At 49.2% G+C, this 20,066-nt stretch overlaps 1 protein-coding gene and 1 non-coding gene across 2 annotated transcripts in view; both read right to left on the bottom strand.

Moving 5' to 3' along the window:
* LOC120404795 (zinc finger protein 420-like) overlaps positions 1–20,066 on the bottom strand; it is a 116,020-nt gene that overhangs the window by 88,473 nt on the left and 7,481 nt on the right. The gene's annotated exons all lie outside the window — the stretch shown is intronic.
* LOC120405484 lies at positions 5,146–5,309 on the bottom strand. The gene has a single exon (XR_005598599.1). It is a non-coding gene; the product is annotated as a U1 spliceosomal RNA (small nuclear RNA).

The following is a 20,066-nucleotide window of genomic DNA, read 5'->3' on the forward strand; positions in this document are numbered from 1 at the left end:
ATGGGCAGGGCCAGTACAAGGATGTTTTGTGCCCTAGGCAAAACTTTCACCTTGCGCCCCCCCCCATTCCCCCACCCTGAGGTGCCCCCCCCGCAGCAGCTCCCTCCCTCTGCCCTGAGGCACCCCCCCCCCGCCGCAGCTCACCCCTGCTCCACGCACAAGCATGAGCACACCATGGCTGCTTCACTTCTCCCGCCTCCCAGGCTTGCGACACCTACGCTTATTGGCGCCGCAAGCCTGGGAGGCAGGAGAAGTGAAGCAGCCATGGCGTGCTCGGGGAGGAGGCGGGGCAGGGGTGACCTGGGGCAGGCAGATCCCCTGCATGCCACCTCCCCCTCTTACTTGCTGCAGGCGGCCCTCCCCACACTCCCCTGCCCCAGCTCCCTCTGCCTAAATGCCGGTGGTGACCGGGGCAGCCAAAGATCTGGCCGCCATGGTCGCTGCCGAAGAAAATGGTGCCCCCCAAATCCCAGCGCCCTAGGTGACCGCCTAGGACGCCTAAATGGTTGCACCGGCCCTGGCCATGGGTCTTTCATTGCACTGGAGACTTAGCCTAATGTTATGTCTACACTGTGATTAAAACACTCAGGGCACCTTTCTCAAAGCCTGGGTCAGCTGACTCAGGTTTATGGGGCTTGGGCTGCAAGACTATAAAATTACAGTGCAGACATATGGGCTCAACCTCTGAGACTCCATGAGGGGTGAGGATTTCTGAACCCAGGCTTCAGTGTAAACACAAATATCTGCACCACAGGTATTAGCCCCTCAGCTTTACGTCCAGGAGCCCACATCAGATGACCCAGGCCAGCCCTGCTGCCATCTTTATACCAAGAGAGATGGACTCTAAGGGTATGTCTCCATTGCAATGTAAGCCCAGGTGTGGCACGCTGTGCTCAAAGCAGCACCCTGGAAGCCCCATATTCACCACTCTCATATAATGATGACATGGTTTGTACAAAGTCTGCCTGGTGAGGTATGATTTCAAAAGTCTTGATCTGTTGAACATTAATATTGTGTTGGATTGTGTGTGCTCGCATTGGTTGGGAAGTTATGAAGTTTTGCTCTGTGTGCGTTACTGAGATATGTTATGAGGTTGGGAAATGCCCACCACCAGCCTTTCAGGTGTGACAATGGAGGAGCCAGACGCGCTGCTGGCCCATTGAAGGTATCCACACTCCCAAGGACTATCCCAGGAACCGTGTACAATGCAGACTTCTCTGAGATAGCACAGAGACAATGGACACTGCTTGACTCACATGGTAGCAAAGGTACTTCCTAGCAAGTTGGCAGAAACTATGAAAGGGGGGTAGAGACATTATGAATCGGCCTCTCTCCCCGACAATTCAACACCTGGAAACACTTCTGGAGGACAAACACTGAACTGAAATAGTTCAGAAATCAGAAGGGAAGAATAATAATACATTCAAATCAAAGTCCCCAGACAGACTAGTATTGGTTTTTCAGCAGGAAATTTTCAGTTTGGGGAATTTTGTTTTCTCAGTCAGACTTTGCCAAGGGAAGCAGGGCGAAAATGTTTGAGTTGCCTCCTTCAGAACAGCTTGGCCTAGACACTAGCTGTGGTTCACTGTTGTGGCCTTGCTCAGGATGGGGGTATTTTAATTATTTGGGAAGGTCCAATGGTGTTTGGGGGAGATTATGAGGCTGTTACCTTTTGAGATAAAAACTAAGAAATACAGGACTAGAGAAATTTTTTAGAAATCTGGGATTTAGACATTTTATTTAAAGCAAGGGGGGGGATCTGATTTTCTGAGGTTTTTGTTTGCAAGTAGCAACAGTGTTTGATCTGTCATTGTACCAAAGGGGATGGTTGTTTATAAAGGATGGGCGAAGACTAAATATATCCCATGAGAATAGGATTCAAACCCATGCATACAGGGCACAATGGATTAACAGTTCATCATCTTAACCACTCAGCCACCTCATCTGAGCTGTTAGGAAAGGGACAGGAGGAGAAATCTAAGGCTAGCAGAGATAGGGACAATAAGGAGTTTTTAAATACTAAATGTAAGTAGGGGCTGAATGAGCTTCCCCCCTCACATCTAGTGAGGACCTGGGAGAAACACTTCAGGAACAGACCATGTTTGCACAGACACACCTACTCTGCCTAGGCATGCAGCATGATGGGGCCACTTTGCCAAAATGACCAGTTTTGGCTGGTGTTGGGTTACAAATCACTTCAGCACTGAATGGAACGAAATGTTATTATCCTTCCTGTTTGAGTCAAGGGCAGCAGAACATACCTAGTTGGTCCTGATGGAGGGGTAGGTGGGTGAGGAATAGCTTTTATTGGACTGCATAGAAGTGATTGAGAACATCACCCTAAACCAGTGGTCCCCAAACATTTCACACTGTGCCCTCTTATCCCTGGCTGAGGCCCCCGGAAGCCACGGCCGAGAACCAGGGCTGGGAGTGGGGCTGTTGCTTGCTGGGGAGAGGGGTGCAGACACAGGTAAGGGTGCCGCAGCTGGGCCAGGGGCTCAGGCTCAGGCTGAGGGTAGGGTGAGCGAAGAGCTGGGACAGAGTGGGGCTGAGTGTTGCTCCCTCCCTGCCCTCCATGGGGGCTGGCTCAACCCTGAGGTGCCCCCATGAACATTCCTCTGTGCCCCCCTAGGAGGCATGCCCCACATTTTGGGAATCACTCCCCTAAACTGACCCCTAGTCACTAAGCAGGGGCTAGTGATGCCAAAGCCCAGGGACAGGGAGCTTTGCCAGAGTGGAGCCTGCAGGTCACATGCTGGGGGGCTGAAACAGGCTCAGTGCTCTAAAACAGCTCTGAACCAAACCCAGGCAGAGTCTCATCACTGTGACACCGCCCAGGAGATGCTGCCACTGGGGGAAACCTCCTTGCCTTCAGCACGTCCTGGGACTGACCTTGGACCTTTCAGCACCCCTGTTCCATGCCAGGAGCTTCCTGTAGTGAGTCATCTTAGCAGGACACCTGGGAAACCTTACACCCCCCCATCCAAAAGGAGTCATGCACCCCCAACTTCCACAATCACCAGTGACTCTCAGCCAGTGTTGTAAAACAGAAGGTTTATTAGTGGTCTGGAATAAAGCCTGGGAAAGTTCTTTGTTAGCACAGGAAGTAGGAAGATTCAGCAAAGTCCATGGGCAGGACATTAGCACAGTAAGGGAGGGGTGTGGCAGTGACATCACAAAGGCTTTTTGCAGGACCTCACACTATTGGTCAAAGGTGGTGGGGAGGTGGTGACCTCACGGAGAGATGCTGACATCAGCCAGGCAGGACTGGGGCAAGGGGCCAGGGAAACCTCAGAGACCCCTGTGGCTTTGCTTCAGCAAGTCTCCTTCTCGAGGTCTCTCTTTGAGGACTGAGAGAGTATTCGGGTTCATGTACATGAGCGCGAGGAGGAACCTCTTTCGAGTTTTCTCCTTCCCTTTTCCTGATTTTACTAGAAAACAGCCATCCCTGTTTAGAAGGTAAGAGCCTCCTCGAGGTTTGAAACCTGTTCAGTCTGATCGATCTGATGACAGTTGAATTCTAGGCATGGAAAACACGAGCTTAAGGGGGCAGAATTTTATTCCGCACCTGGGATTTTGTCCCATAGAATCACTGGGGACATTAGGGTTTGTTCTTTTCGTTTCACCTTTTCCTCCATCCATCACTCCCTCCTTTCTCTTCATCTCTTGCTTCTTTTGTCCTTTCACCTATTCCCCTCACAACACCAGGAGGTGTGTGTGTCTGTGTTGCGGGGGAATGCTCGGCAGCTCCCACTGTGGGAGGTCCACCCAAAAATGTGGGGCTGAAGTAGTGCTCGGGCAGTGATCCCCACCGGTGACCTGGGCCATCCTTTGGGCTCTCTGGTGAGAACCCTCAGCCTCCCGTCCTCAGTCTCTACCCTGATTGGCTGAGCAGGGAGTTATTGACAGGGAGGAGACTCAGGTCCTTGTTGTTCTCTTTTAAGACCAAGTAAATAAGTCATAACCAGTCATATGTTTGAGAAATTTTGCTGCTTCGCTGCATTAATAGTCTCTGAGCAGTTCATGATTCTCTCCAACATTGCAGTTCTCCTAAAATACTTGCTGAATAATTACTGTGCACTGTTGTTGGTCTGTTGGTCTGTAGCTCATTTGAGAAAACTTTACTCAGGTCATTCAATGTTTGAAATTCAAGATCTGATGGTTAGTTTGAAAATCAGGGCTCTTGGGTCCTATTCCCAACTCTGCCACTGACTGACTGTGTGACCTAAGACAAGTCAATTCTCCTTTCTCAGCCCTAGGGATAATAATGATCCGCTCCTACCTACCTCACGGTGGGTGGAGGATGGGGATCCATTGGAAAGTGTCACTAGGGGTAGTGCATAATATGAGGTGTCCCATCACATTTACTCCAATCAGATTATGATATAATAGAATAGCTGAAATAGTCTATTTTATTTGTCTTTTTTTTATTTTGAAATTGTTAAGAGCAGCAACTACTTAGCTCAGACTGAAGCATCTTATCTAATGTTTGTGATCTAATTGTGTCCTCCACGTGGAAAGATTCAGAAAAAAGGGCAACAAGAATGATGAGGGGATATTGAACAGCTTCCATAGAAGAAGATTGGGACTTTTCAGCTGGGAAAAGAGATGACAAAAGGGGGATACAATGAAGGTCTATAAAATCATGACTGGTGTGGAGAAAGTAAAGGAGGAAGTGTTAGTTCTTCCTTCTCATAACACAAGAGCTAGGGGTCACCAAATGAAATTAACAGACAGCAGGTTTAAAACAAAGAAAAGGAAGTATTTCTTCACACAACCCGTGGAACTCTTTGCCAGAGAATGTTGTGAAGGCCAAGACTGTAACAGGGCTCAAAAACCACCACCACCAAAAAAACTAATTGCTTTCTTGTGTTGGACCAACTACCAGTGGGAAGAGCAAACGCAGCAAGAGCTACAAACAGGGGAAAAGAGTCAGGCAGCTCCCCTCAGGGCCAAACAGGGCACAGAACTAAACGATGCTAGAGCAAGCTGCAGAAAAGAGCAGTCCTAAAAAAGGGGGGTGGGGGGAGAGGGCAAATAACCACAGCCACAGAGAAAAAGGAAGCTTCAGCAGGGAGGAAAGAAGAACTGTAGAGCACTTTAAAGCCCAAACTCCCTTAAGGTTTTCTTTCCTTTACGGCATACCAGGGAAAAGCGCAAATGCAGTCCCCCACTACCACAAATTCTGCAGTTGAGTTTCCCACATTTGGGGAAATCACAGAGGTCAACACACCCACAGTGCAATGGATATGCCTCACCCTGGGAAAACCACCTTGATGATCATGGTATCTCCCCTGCCAGGTGAGTATAAGCTCTTAGTGCCCAGCCATCGCCTGCCCTCACTCACCCCACACTCTCAACCCAGGGTGGGGGACGCCACGCCCGTGCCCGCTGGCCCCACCCACACCAGCCCCCACTGCCGCGAGCTGCCCCGATGTGGCCCCAGGGCCCCACTCTTCTCCATGCCAAGTCCCAGGTGCCAAACTCAGGCCCTGCTTGGCAGCCCGCTTCCTCTCCCACAGTGCTCTGCTCGCACACATGCTCACACGGCTCCGGCCCTCCAGTCGGGCCCCTCCCGCTGCCTGCCCGGCCCGGCGCACTCCCCTGGTCAGCCCGGGCTCGTCAGCGCTTAGAGCCCGGCCACCAGCCCCACCAGGGGGCCCTTGCCGAAGTGCCGCCTGGTCCCCGCCGGGGCCTCTGCTGGGCCCGCTCTCCATGGCGGGCAGGCGGCTGCGTCAGGGGCTGCAGCCCAGCTCAGAAAGATTTCAAGAACACTTCAGTGATGCCCGAGAGTCGTAGCTGGGTCCAGTCCCAGGAATCCAGGCCATCCGAGAGACAAGGGAATAGCTTGTCTTGTGGACCAGCTACTGCTGGAGAAAGAGAGAAGCTGCATTTTGCTTTTCTCTCTCCACACCAGAACCTGGTCCAATACAAGAATGACCTCCCTTGCCTCGGCTCACATCAGTTTCTTGTCATTGCAGAAGGTCAGCGTTTGTCATCCGCTCTGGCCACTTGATGCCTTTTCTTACCTGCGAAGTGAGGGCGGGCGAGTGCACAGGCAGCCAGCTCTGGATCGGGTGAGCTGCAGCTCAGCGAACCCCGAGGATCTGAGGGAAGCTACTTTGCAGCAGAGGCAGACCAAGCAGCAGGTCCAATGCCGGGGGCTGGCAGATAGAATCTCAATGGAGTATGTTGGTTGAGATCCCGGCTCCTGTTCCTTTGCGAGGCGTGTGCGTTTGCTCCGGGTTTTAGCCCGCTAACACAGCGGGGGGCCAATTGCCCTCTGACTTCCCTGCCCAGCTCCGTCCTCCGTGCGCCTGGGCGTCAGCGGGACTGTGTCAGGAGAGCAGCTTCCCCGTCCCAATCTCTGTGTGGCTGGGGAACTAGCAGGGGCAGCCCCTTGAGCGCCGGAGACTGGCCGGGGAATCTCATTTGCATACCCAGGGAGCATTGTGGGCTGGTAAAGGGGCTGGTTTTATTCCCAATGTCCCCGGTTCTGATGATCAAACTTAGGATTGAAATCAGTTCAATTAAATTTCCTCTTCAAGCGAGAAGTTTAGCAGGCTGTCATTGTCGTCCCCCTGAGTTGAGGAGCAGGTGCTTCTGACCTGGCAGCGCCTCTGCAGACTGGCTTTTCTTTTCTGGTTTTTCTTCAGAGCATGTAAATCTTTTTTTTTTTTACTAAAGATTTTTGTGGAGAGGAGTATTTAGAAGTTTCTATCCAATTTTTTGAGGCTTTGCTTCTGTGAGGCTGTTCCCCAGCCTTGTGAAAAAAACAGACTTGGAGTTGGACTTTACTTCTTGAATTTCTTTCCAGGGCTGAAGCTTCAATTGTTTTCAAACACAGCTTCATCTCTCTCTACCCCCACAGGCCAACAGACCTTTGAGAGGAAGACAAATGTCTGTTATCTTTAGTTAGTGTGTGATGCTTTTCCAGGAGGGGGCTGTTTTGTGATCTCTCTTCACCTAGCTGTTGGTTTTGTGTGTTGTTGGTATTAGTGATTTGCTGAGGCAAGGCTTGCATAATGTAGAAAATAACTTACAGATATCGTTTTGAGTTTCCTTTTTTTTCCCCCCATGAGTCCTTTCATTTCCAAAGGAAAGAATTAGAATAACTAGTCACCACGTTTTCTGTGTTAATGTCGAATGGTACAAAAAGGGTCTTCGTACTGGCCTATCCGGTTATTCTAGATGACCTTATGCAGCAGAGCTCATTAGCAATTAATTCTTTCACCCCCAATGATTTCCTGTAAGAAGGCCAGAGTGGGTCAGATCAATGGTCCATCTAGCCTAGTATCCCGTCTCTGATATTGGCCGCTCGTTTCCTTAGTCTACTTTCCAGAATTGATTGCATGGTTTGGATCATTCTTTCCCTCTTCTCCCTACAGAAGAGAAACTTTCCATCCCTTTCCCGTTTGGAAAATGCCACTGTTTTAACTTAGGAAACAGTCTCTGTAAATGTTTTGCCCAGACGAGGGATAGTTCATAGGCGCAGAAGAGGAGGAAGGTCGGGGCCCCTTGAGTCACATTCCTAGCGTTTAAGGCCAGAAGGAACCAGCCGATCACCTCGGAGGGACTGGAGTGCACCTGTGCCCGAGGCCCTACCATGGCAAGGAATTGATTTGATGCCATTGACCGTACGTTTGAGATAGTTCTGTGGGAAGGAGCAGACAAGAGCATTGGGGCTGCGGTATAGCGCTTGCATAGGCTTGCTTTGCCCTGTTTTGCTGTACGAGTTAACAGTGAGAGATTGCTAGTCACAGGTCAGTGGGTGGGTTTGTGCAAATTTGGAGTGTAAAGGGAACCGTCTTTGAACAGAATTGTGTGTTAGGGGGTCCTACTTTGAATTCTTCCACTGGAGTCATTTTGGGGAAGTGAGCCTCACTTAGACTTACCTCGTTAGGGTGTTCGTGGCGTGGCTGGGAGCTCGTCATGGTGAGGTCGAAAGCGGTGGGGGCAGGGGTGCACGTGCGTCGCACAGTCTTGGCATGGCTTCTTGGCTCTCTGTGAGCTAAGATCAAGTGTAGCCAGCTGCAAGCCCCATGCCACAGCCTGGCAGCTGTGTCACAATGCCATCTAGGACTGCCTAGTGAAGGCTATTGCCCTGCACCTGGGAGAGATTGTCATCAATCGTACCATCCCTGACACCAACAGCCCACTGTGCCCAGACATCCTCGTCACGGATGAGGATTGGAAAAAGATCATCCTCATTGATGTGACGATCCCATTTGAGAATAGGACCATGGCCTCCTGCGAAGCCCGAGCCTGCAAACTCAAAAAGTATGCTCCCTTGGCTGATGCCCTGCGGACAAAGGGCTACGAGGTTTACACCGACGCTCTGGTCGTTGGGGCCCTGGGTGCCTGGGACCCCTGTAATGAACGCGTACTGAGGACCTGTGGGGTGGGCTGTCGCTATGCGCGGCTCATGAGACGCCTAATGGTCTCGGACACTATTCGATGGTCTAGAGACATTTACACAGAGCACATCACCGGCCACCACCAAGAGTGAGCCGGCGTGACTTTGTGCACCCACAAGGGAGAAGAGACTTGTAAACCTCCCCTGTTGGACTTTATCCCCTAAGCCCTGAACCCACCAAACCGAACTGAACTCCACCATCTGAGGGTCATCCTATCCCCATTACCCAGCCCACTTATTTATACCCATGACTGTCTGTAACTGTTATATGAGTGATGTACCCTCACTGCTTGCTGACTGTATCTTGATCTCACCCACCGTCCGCATTGGGGACATTGCAGACTGTATATCTTATGTGCTGTCCAATACCAAAATACTGGCATCCCCCTATACTCTGTATGTTACCCCCGATGACCAATAACTGACGCTTCAAACTCTCTGTATCATCTATTTTTAAACATTTTCTAATAAACTTTTAAATCTGTTCTTATCAGTTTAATTTCCTGGAATTTTAATTTCCTGGAATCTGCAAGCTGTTGTCCTGAAGATGGAATCTCCTGCAGCTATTTTTGAAAAAATTGATGCTGCTCTACAGATCTACTCTAGTGCTCAAGCTGATTTGCATATACACGCTGCTGATTTGCATCTGCACTGCTGCCACCTTGGAAGAAAATTCTCTTTCTTCTTTTCTTTCAGCTACACCATCATCAACTGCTGCTGTTCCTGTGTATTCCACATCCCAGAAAACCCAATGGAAGCCTGTCTCGAAGACCCAGACCACCAGCAGGGATGAAAACATCAGGAGCTGGCAGAAGAAAACCCTGGCAGACACCTCTACGGGAAGCTTGAGCCTCAGAAGGCCAGCTCTTTGGGACCTCACATCCAGGAGCAAGAACATCTTGACAGCTGCCCAGGAGGAGACCCCAGAAGAGCCTCACCTGCTTCCCAGGTCCAGGATGCTGAACACGGCCCTGCTGCTCCCAAGGAGGACACCACCGGAGGAGCCCCACTGACGATCCAGGACCAGAATGCTGATGTCCGCCCCACCGAGAAGGACGCCGCCGGAGGAGCCCCCCACCAATGACCGAGGACCAGGATGCTGATGGCCACCCCACCAGGAAGGATGCCGCTGGAGGAGCCCCCACCCCGATGACCGAGGACCAGGATGCTGATCGCTGCCCCGCCAGGAAGAACGCCACCAGAGGGACCCTCCCGAGGATCCACGACCAGGATGCTGATGGCTGCCCCACTGAAAAGGACGCCGCCGGAGGAGCCCCCCCCACAACGACCAAGGACCGGGATGCTAATCGCCACCCCGCCAGGCAGGACGCCACCAAAGGAGCCCCCCTGATGACCGAGGACTGGGACGCTGATCGCCGCCCCACCGGGAGGTATGCCACCAGAGGAGCCCCCCCGCCGACCACCGACCGGGATGCTGATCATGGCCCCGCCAGGAAGGATGCTGCCGGAGGAGCCCCCCCAACGACCGAGGACCGGGATGCTGATCGCTGCCCCGCCGGGAGGGACGCCGCCAGAAAAGCCCCCCAGATGACCGAGGACCGAGAGGCCGATCGCCACCCTGCCAAGAAGGACGCTGCCAAAAAAGCCCCCCAGATGACCGAGGACTGAGAGGCCGATCACCGGCCTGCCAGGAAGGATGCCACTGGAGGAGCCCCCCAGACGACCGAGGGGCTGATTGCCACCCTGCCAAGAAGGATGCTGCCAGAAAAGCCCCCCCAGATGACCAAGGACCGAGAGGCCAATCACTGCTCTGCCAGAAGGGACGCTGCCGGAGGAACCCCCCAGACGACCCAGGACCGGGATGCTGAGCACTGCCCCGCCAGGAAGGATGCCGCCGGAGGAGCCCACCAGAAGCTGCAACTGCCAAGGGATCCCCCTGCTATCCCCCAGCTGCCAAGAAACCTCCGCTCTACACCTAGTTTCTCCCCAGCAGACACAAACTTAGGACCATTCCCTTCCTGGGCTTTAGCTGTATTTACAACCAACTCTGAGACAACTGCACTATTCTCAACCATCACAGGCTGAAAGGCACCTTCTGTCTGCTCCACAGACAAAGAAAAGCCAGAGACACCTTCTCCTTTACCAGACACACAGCTTGGAATCTCATTTCCCTTGTCCCAGCACACAGGGCATTTCACAGACAACTGCTTGGAGGCCGAGGTAGCTTCCTCCATAGGCAAGTCAATACCCTTGACAGACACAGGCACATTCCCTTCACTGTCACATTTCTCCACACAGGAAACAGGTAAGGGACAGGGACACTCATCTTCCACTATCCTTGTCTACCCAAACTGATGACTAGACAAAGCCATCAGCTCACAAGGCTGCCTAGGCTCCTCCAAACTTTTCCTGCCAGGCACATTGCCACTCCCAACAGATAAGTTACTGCTTTTTTCACTAAACTGAGCTACTTCCAGCAAATCACAGTTACCCATGTCAGGTTCACTTTTACAAGCTGAACTAGCCAATAATCCATCACCCATCACAAATTTACCCTCTCCTTCCTCAGTTAGGGCTTCCACCTGACCATTTACTTTAATTTGCTTCTGAGAAGCATTTTCCTCACCAATGAGATCTTTCTGCTCTTGATCTAACTCCAGATTTACCTCTGAGATATTAGACAGACATTCAGAAACTCCATTCACAGACACACTGCTATTACCCACCAGGTTAGAATCCCCCTCTCCATGGCCATAGCAAAACTGGTTAAACACAGAAAACAGCCCAGAGTAACACCACATAGCAACATAGTTATAAACTGGATTTTCAAGAGGATACAGTTTTTGCTGTTCTTCCCTTGTTTTTTTGACTTAGAGCTGGAGTCTAGCAGTTTCTTGTTGCATCTGTCGAGTTTTCTCCTCAGCAGCCAGCAGCTCCTTATGTGCTTTTTCTTCTCTCTTAGCAGCTTCTTTCTTTCTTTCTCTTAGCAGCTTCTTTTTCTCTCTCAGCAGCCTCTTTCTCCAGCTGGGCCAAGGCTTGCTTCTCTTCCATTCGAATTTCTGCCAGTTTTTGCTCATGTTCAAACCGCAGGCTATCCATTGGGGCTTGCAATTTCATTGCTTTTACTGATGCTTTCTGACTCATGGTCAATGATCTTTAACCAACCAAACTCTCAATCCTAAATTTCAAATTTGGATAGCGTGGGGTTCGGACCCAAAGCTTAATTGACCTGGTTCTGTGGATCCTGCCAACTACGCCACTGTGACAATGTGGTTCTGGCGGGACCTAACTGAGAGTGCCAATTCAGGACCAATTGCTTAAACAGGGCAGTTACAGCCCTAGGCTGGGGTTTTTCCACCTCTAAGGCAAACCAAACCAGCCAGACAAAAAGGACTTTGGTTTCACCACACTGGCTAACCACAAGTCACGCAAGCAATTTCCTTAGACACTCCAGTCTCCCAGTATCACCACCAGTCCCACTCGTCCTGGGGATGAATGGTTATGAAAACCAACACCCCAATAAAAGAAAAAGGGTATCTTGATTCCAAAGAATCAAGCCCCAGACCTAGGTCAATATACACATCAGATCTTACCCACAAATCACGCTGTTGCCAATCCTTTAAAATCTAAAATCTAAAGGTTTATTCATAAAAGGAAAAAGATATAGATGAGAGCTAGAATTGGTTAAATGGAATCAATTACATACAGTAATGGCAAAGTTCTAAGTTCAGGCTTGTAGCAGTGACGGAGTAAACTGCAGGTTTAAATCAAGTCTCTGGAGTACATCCCCCGCTGGGATGGGTCATTCAGTCCTTTGTGCAGAGCTTCAGTTTATAGCAAAGTCCCTCCAGAGGTACAAAGCAGGATTGAAGACAAGATGGAGATGAGGCATTAGCCTTATATAGGCTCTTCCAGGTGTAAGAACCTCTTTGTTCTTACTGTGGAAAGTTACAGCAAAATGGAGTCTGCAGCCACATGGGCAAGTTCCTGCACACCCTGCTGAGTTACAAGGCGTATCTGCCTCCTCTCAATGGGTCAATTGTGTAGCTGATGGTCCTTAATGGGCCATCAAGCAGGCTAGGCAGAGCTAACACCAACTTGTCTGGGATGTCTCCCAGAATCACAGCACAAAGTTGAAATACAGACAGTATAGAGCTAATACTCATAACTTCAACTACAAAATGATACATACATATAGACAGCCTAATCATAACCAGCAACCCATAACCTGGTCTTAGACATCTTATATGACCCCTTTTACATAAGATTTGGTGCCACTATAGGACCTTAGTTGCAACCATGTTCTATATGGTCCCAGATTATATCAATAATGTCACAGAGGTACAACCACATCTGCTCCAACCCCTCAGACAGAGACCTACATGATCTTCACCAAGCATTCTCAAAACTACGATACCCGCAAGAGGAAATAAGGAAACAAATCAACAGAGCCAGAAGTGTTCCCAGAAGCCTCCTGCTGCAAGACAAGCCCAAGAAAGAAACCAACAGAACTCCACTGGCCATCACATACAGTCTCCAGCTAAAACCTCTCCAACGCATCATCAGTAATCTACAACCCATCCTGGACAATGATTCCTCACTTTCACAGGCCTTGGGAAGCAGGCCAGTCCTCACCCACAGACACCCGCCTACCTTAAGCATATTGTTACCAGCAACCACACATCGCACCATAATAATTCTAATTCAGGAACCAATCCATGCAACAAACCTCGATGCCAACACTGCCCACATATCTACACCAGCGACACATAGTGAATGGCTAGCCAACTACAAAAGCAGGTTCTCCTCCCTTGGTGTTCACACCTCAACTGCTAGAAGAGGGCCTCATCCTCCCTGACTGAACTAACCTTGTTATCTCTAGACTGATTCTTGCCTGCATATTTATACCTGCCTCTGGAAATTTCCACTACATGCATCTGACGAAGTGAGTATTCACCCAGGAAAGCTTATTCTCCAAAACATCTGTCAGTCTATAAGGTGCCACAGGAGTCGCTTTTTACAAATCCAGACTAATACAGCTACCCCTCTGATATATGATCAGAGCGGCTGGTGGGAGAAGTGCATGTTAGAAGCCCTCTGTCAACTAAGCTGTGGTTTTATAAGAACATAAGAATGGCCGTACCAGGTCAGATCAAAGGTCCATCTAGCCCAGTATCTGTCTACCGACAGTGGCCAATGCCAGGTGCCCCAGAGGGAGTGAACCTAACAGGCAATGATCAAGAGATCTCTCTCCTGCCATCCATCTCCATCCTCTGACGAACAGAGGCTAGGGACACCATTCGTTACCCATCCTGGCTAATAGCCATTTATGGACTTCACCACCATGAATTTATCCAGTTCCCTTTTAAACGCTGTTATAGTCCTAGCCTTCACAACCTCCTCAGGTAAGGAGTTCCACAAGTTGACTGTGCACTGTGTGAAGAAGAACTTCCTTTTATTTGTTTTAAACCTGCTGCCTATTAATTTCATTTGGTGACCCCTAGTTCTTGTATTACTGGAATAAGTAAATAACTTTTCCTTATCCACATTCTCAACATCACTCATGATTTTATATACCTCTATCTTACCCCCCTTAGTCTCCTCTTTTCCAAGCTGAAGAGACCTAGCCTCTTTAATCTTTCCTCATATGGGACCCTCTCCAAACCCCTAATCATTTTAGTTGCCCTTTTCTGAACCTTTTCTAGTGCTAGAATATCTTTTTTGAGGTGAGGAGACCACATTTGTACACAGTATTCAAGATGTGGGCATACCATGGATTTTTATAAGGGCAATAATATATTCTCAGTCTTATTCTCTATCCCCTTTTTAATGATTCCTAACATCCTGTTTGCTTTTTTGACCACCTCTTCACACTGCGTGGACATCTTCAGAGAACGATACATGATGACTCCAAGATCTTTTTCCTGACTCGTTGTAGCTAAATTAGCTCCCATCATATTGTATGTATAGTTGGGGTTATTTTTTCCAATGTGCATTACTTTACATTTATCCACATTAAATTTCATTTGCCATTTTGTTGCCCAATCACTTAGTTTTGTGAGATCTTTTTGAAGTTCTTCACAATCTGCTTTGGTTTTAACTATCTTGAGCAGTTTAGTATCATCTGCAAACTTTGCCACCTCACTGTTTACTCCTTTCTCCAGATCATTTATGAATAAATTGAATAGGATTGGTCCTAGGACTGACGTTTGGGGAACACCACTAGTTACCCCTCTCCATTCGGAGAATTTACCATTAATTCCTACCCTTTGTTCCCTGTCTTTTAACCAGTTCTCAGTCCATGAAAGGGCCTTCCCTTTTATCCCATGACAGCTTAATTTACTTAAGAGCCTTTGGTGAGGGACTTTGTCAAAGGCTTTCTGGAAATCTAAGTACACTATGTCCACTGGATCCCCCTTGTCCACATGTTTGTTGACCCCTTCAAAGAACTCTAATAGATTAGTAAGACATGATTTCCCTTTACAGAAACCATGTTGACTATTGCTCAACAGTTTATGTTTTTCTATGTGTCTGATAATTTTATTCTTAACTATTGTTTCGACTAATTTGCCCATTACCGACGTTAGACTTACCGGTCTGTAATTGCTGGGATCACCTCTAGAGCCCTTTTTAAATATTGGCGTTACATTAGCTAACTTCCAGTCAACGGGTACCGAAGCCGATTTAAAGGTCAGGTTACAAACCTTAGTTAATAGTTCCGCAACTTCACATTTGAGTTCTTTCAGAACTCTTGGGTGAATGCCATCTGGTCCCGGTGATGACTTGTTAATGTTGAGTTTATCAATTAATTCCAAAACCTCCTCTAGTGACACTTCAATCTGTGACAGTTCCTCAGATTTGTCACCTACAAAAGCCACCTAAGGTTTGGGAATCTCCCTAACATCCTCAGCCGTGAAGTCTGAAGCAAAGAATCCATTTAGTTTCTCCGCAATGACTTTGTCGTCTTTAAGCACTCCTTTTGTATTTCGATCGTCAAGGGGCCCCACTGACTGTTTAGCAGCCTTCCTGCTTCTGATGTAATTAAAAAACATTTTGTTATTACCTTTGGAGTTTTTGGATAGCCGTTCTTTAAACTCCTCTTTGGCTTTTCTTATTACACTCTTGCACTTAAGTTGGCAGTGTTTATGCTCCTTTCTATTTGCCTCACTAGGATTTGACTTCCACTTTTTAAAGGAGGTCTTTTTATCTCTCACTGCTTCTTTTACATGGTTGGTAAGCCACGGTGGCTCTTTTTTAGTTCTTTTACTGTGTTTCTTAATTTGAGGTATACATTGAAGTTGGGCCTCTATTATGGTGTCTTTAAAAAGTACCCATGCAGCTTGCAGGGATTTCACTTTAGTCACTGTACCTTTTAACTTTTGTTTAACCAACCCCCTCATTTTTGTATAGTTCCCCCCTTTGAAATTGTTGGGCTGTTGAGATTTTCTTCCCACCACAGGGATGTTAAATGTTATTCTATTATGGTCACTATTTGGAAGCAGTCCTGCTATAGTTACTCTTGGACCAGCTCCTGCACTCCACTCAGGATTAAATCTAGAGTTGCCTCTCCCCTTGTGGGTTCCTGTACCAACTGCTCCATGAAGCAGTCATTTAAAGTATCGAGAAATTTTATCTCTGCATTTCGTCCTGAAGTGAAATGTTCCCAGTCAATATGGGGATAATTGAAATCCCTCACTATTATTGGGTTCTTAATTTTGAAAGCCTCTCTAATTTCCCTTAGCATTTCATCATAACTATTACTGTCCTGGTCAGGTGGTCGATAATAGATCCCTAATGTTATATTTTTATTAGAGCATGACATTTCTATCCATAGAGATTCTCTGGAACATGTGGATTGGCTTAAGATTTTTACTTCATTTGAATCTACATTTTCTTTCACGTATAGTGCCACTCCTCCCACTGCACGACCTGTTCTATCCTTCCAATATATTTTGTACCCCGGAATGATAGTGTCCCATTGATTGCTCTCAGTCCACCAAGTTTCTGTGATGCCTATTATATCAATATCCTCCTTTATCACAAGGCACTTTAGTTCACCCATCTTATTATTTAGACTTCTAGCATTTGTGTACAAGCACTTTAAAAACTTGTCCCCTGTTTATTTGTCTGCCCTTTTCTGATGTGCCATTCTTTTTTATGTGACTGTTTATCATCTGATCTGGCCCTTACATTATCCTCTTCCATCCTCTGCTCCCGACTATAACCTGGAGATTCTCTATCATCAGACTCTCCCCTAAGAGAAGTCTGTGTCCGATCCACATGCTTCTCTGCAGCAGTCGGCTTTCCCCCATCTCCTAGTTTAAAAACTGCTCTACAACCTTTTAAATGTTTAGCGCCAGCAGTCTGGTTCCACTTTGGTTTAGGTGGAGCCCATCTCTCCTGTATAGGCTCCCCCCATCCCAAAAGTTTCCCCAGTTCCTAATGTTTTCTGTGCACAGAGAGCCAGACACTTCAAGGTCTGCAAGTCTTGAGGGAAATGGGGAACATCTGTACTTTGGAATTTGAAGGTGTTGTCTTAGACCATCAAGTGGAACAATTGCACTCAAATTTTTACAGCAGACATCATGGCTTAGCTGGCTAAAGCACCTGTTTAGTAAATAGGAGATCCTGGGTTCAACTCCCAGTAGTGCCTGTGTCACTTCTGTCTCCTCCACTCACATTTTCCTCTGTCTTTCTAGGAGACAGAAGAGACTTCTCTTGGCAATCCAAGTAATTGCTTGCTAAGGAAAAGGCTCTTTGGAGAGGAGCATTGGAAAGAATCAAATCACAAGCCTGGAGCTGATGTAAAGGCTGTTGTGATGGGCATTGCCAAGATAGTTGCTTTGAGTACAACTGCTGCAACATGAGCCTGGGCCACAGATCTTTGCAATTTGCTGGGGATGTCTGCACGATCTCTGCAGGTTGTGCAGGAAATGGAGAGTTACTCTCCTGTTACCTTCCTTTTGATTGTCACTGATGAAAAATTGAGCAGTTAGGAGAAAAGTCCCAGAGATCAGTATCGGATTTACCATGGCACTAATGGCTCCATAGCACCGGGCCCACGCTCAGAAGGGGCCCATAGCACTCACTTCCTCCCCTCTCGCAGCGCTGCAGGAGCAGAGCCTCAGGGATCCAGCCTGGGAGCTGAGAACCCAAGGGGCCCTGGGAGCTGTAGTTCCTTGGCCAGATCCCTGCCTATAGAGCCGGCCCTGGAGCAGGGAAGGAACTACATTTCCCAGCATTCCCTGGCAGCTATCCACAGGAAAGGGAGCGGGGGGGGGGGGGGCGGCGCCCTGAGACCCCATGCACCGCAGCTTGCTGTGGATGAGGAGCTGGCTGCTAGAAGGAGGTGGCAGTGTGAATGGGGAACAAGTGTGCCCAAGGAGTAGGCGGCTTTGGCCCAGATATCACCCTCAGGAGACTTCGCCAGGCTGGATTAGGGATGCTGGTGTGACCCCAGCTGGTAGCCCCCAAAGAAGGAATTGGGTGGACTAAATGGACAGTGCCCCCTCCCTATCTGAAGCCTAGTGAGGGAGGTACATGGATCCCACCAGAAGTGAAAATGAAAAGTAAAGGAGGGGAGGCTCTACTACAGGGGTGGACAAACATTTTGGCCTGAGGGCCACATTGGGGTTGCAAAACTGTAGGGAAGGCTGGGTAGGGAAGGCTGTGCCTCCCCAAACAGCCTGGCATCCACCCCCTCCCACTTCCCATCCCCTGACTGCCCCCCTCAGAACACTTGACCCACCCAAACCCCTCTGCTCCTTGTCCCCTAACTGCCCCCAGGACCTCACCCTCTATCCAAACCCCCTCCTCCCAGTCCCCTGACTGCCCTGACCCCTATCCACACCCCCACCCCCTGACAGTCCCCCCGTGACTCCCAGGCTTATCCAACCCCTCCATTCCCTGACCGCCCCCCAGAACCTCCACCCCATCCAGCCGTCCCCTGCTCCCTGTCCCTTGACTGCCCCCCAGGACTCCCCAGCCCTTATCCAATCCCCCGGCCCCAGACCCCTTACCATGCCGCTCAGAGCCGCATGTCTGGCAGCCGCGCCACCTGGCCAGAGCTGCTTGGCAGGAGTGCATAACGTCGCCACCCAGAGCGCTGCCCGCGCAGCGGTGTAGCTGCAGGGGAGGGGCCAGTGGCTAGCCTCCCTGGCCAGGAGCTCAAGGGCCAGGCAGGACGGTCCCGTAGGCCGATTGTGGCCCATGGGCCATAGTTTGCCCACCTCTGCTCTAGTAGAGGACCTGGGCAGCTTTAGATACAGTACCGGCATGTAGGAGGATTTCCACGTCTGAGGCATGGAAGCAGAAATTGGCTTTTCCTTTCGAGATTTATCCAATATTCAGAAAGGGAATCTAGCACCTGCCTTCCAGCTTTGAACACCTCAACATTCAGAAGTGCTCAAGCTCAATTTGGGCAGCTGGTACTTCATTTCTCCCAAATCAAATATGCTGATTCACTGTAACTTGCTGTAGAAAAAGTAGGATAAAATTGAGCAACAAATGCTGGGGTCTCCCCAGTGCTAACTAGGACTGGAATTGCTATTTTCAACAGCCATTGCCATTTTGTTTTAGTTTGGTTTGTTGAAAAGAAAGACAGTGATATTGCATTGGCCAGTTCTCCACAGAAATGAAGAGTGGAACAAAAGAATAACAATTGCACCTCAACTTTTCCTCATTTATGAGGACAGTCTTATAATATGGATCCAGATACCCTCCAATCACACAAGCTGAACGTTGTTCCACTTCATTGCAGTTCTGTAGCCATGTGGGAACCAGTCCTGCCTGTGTTCTGTGCACATCCAAAACTCCTACTGAGCTCAGAAGTGCCTTGCTTTTGTGACCATCCCACCTAATATGTTCAGCCCTTGTAAGCGAAACAGATTCATATTTAGTAATTGGGTGGGAAGCCTCTCAGAAAGCGTTAGGTGCTGTAGAAGGTGTTGCTTATTCACTAGGTAATGTGAGACCTTCCTGCTATGCTAGTAAACCAGTGCCGCACAGAATGCACTTTGCTCCTAGAGTCTAGAATGGGGCCTTTGCTTCTTTACACAGCCCAGTAAAGACAATGAAAAGACTCCCACTCACTTCAACAGGCTTTGGACAGAACTGGTTATACACAGGGTAACTCCACTGTCTTCACAGGGTCCTGGTCCCACAGTGGAGGCGGAGCTTGTGAGCTTGTTGAAGAGCTGCTGCTCAGGGATGGGAGCCTCCTGGCACCCCAGCCTCCAAAATCATTCAGGCTGCACTTTCTGCATGACTATGTGCTAGCTGAGGGGTGTGTGGGAATTGGTGGCCTCTGCTGCAGGTGATGGGCATCTCAGGTACTTAAAGCCATGGCCTAGAGGAGGGAAGTGCCTAACTGCAGAGTCTGCAACTGCCTAGGGCCAGGGCTGACTGGATTTAGAGTCCCTAGTGCTGCCGTTGCAAGCTTCAAGCATGCTGAGCCTTGGTATTGCCACCCCTCCTGCGGCTAGCAGCTGCCTAAGGCTGGCCTCTGGCAATTGGCCCCATGGCTATAGCCAGAGAAGCTACAAGTGGCTCTGTGACTATTGGGGGCCATTAAGCTAGAGCAGCTAAAGACACTGGAGTTAACCTCAAGGAACAGAGGTCACCAGCAGGAAAGGAATGTCAAGGGGAGCAGGTCAGGCTTGCAGAGGGAGCTTCCAGCTGGTTGCGGAGC

The sequence above is a fragment of the Mauremys reevesii genome, linkage group 4 (genome assembly GCF_016161935.1).
Source record: "Mauremys reevesii isolate NIE-2019 linkage group 4, ASM1616193v1, whole genome shotgun sequence".
NCBI classification, from domain to species: domain Eukaryota; kingdom Metazoa; phylum Chordata; order Testudines; family Geoemydidae; genus Mauremys; species Mauremys reevesii.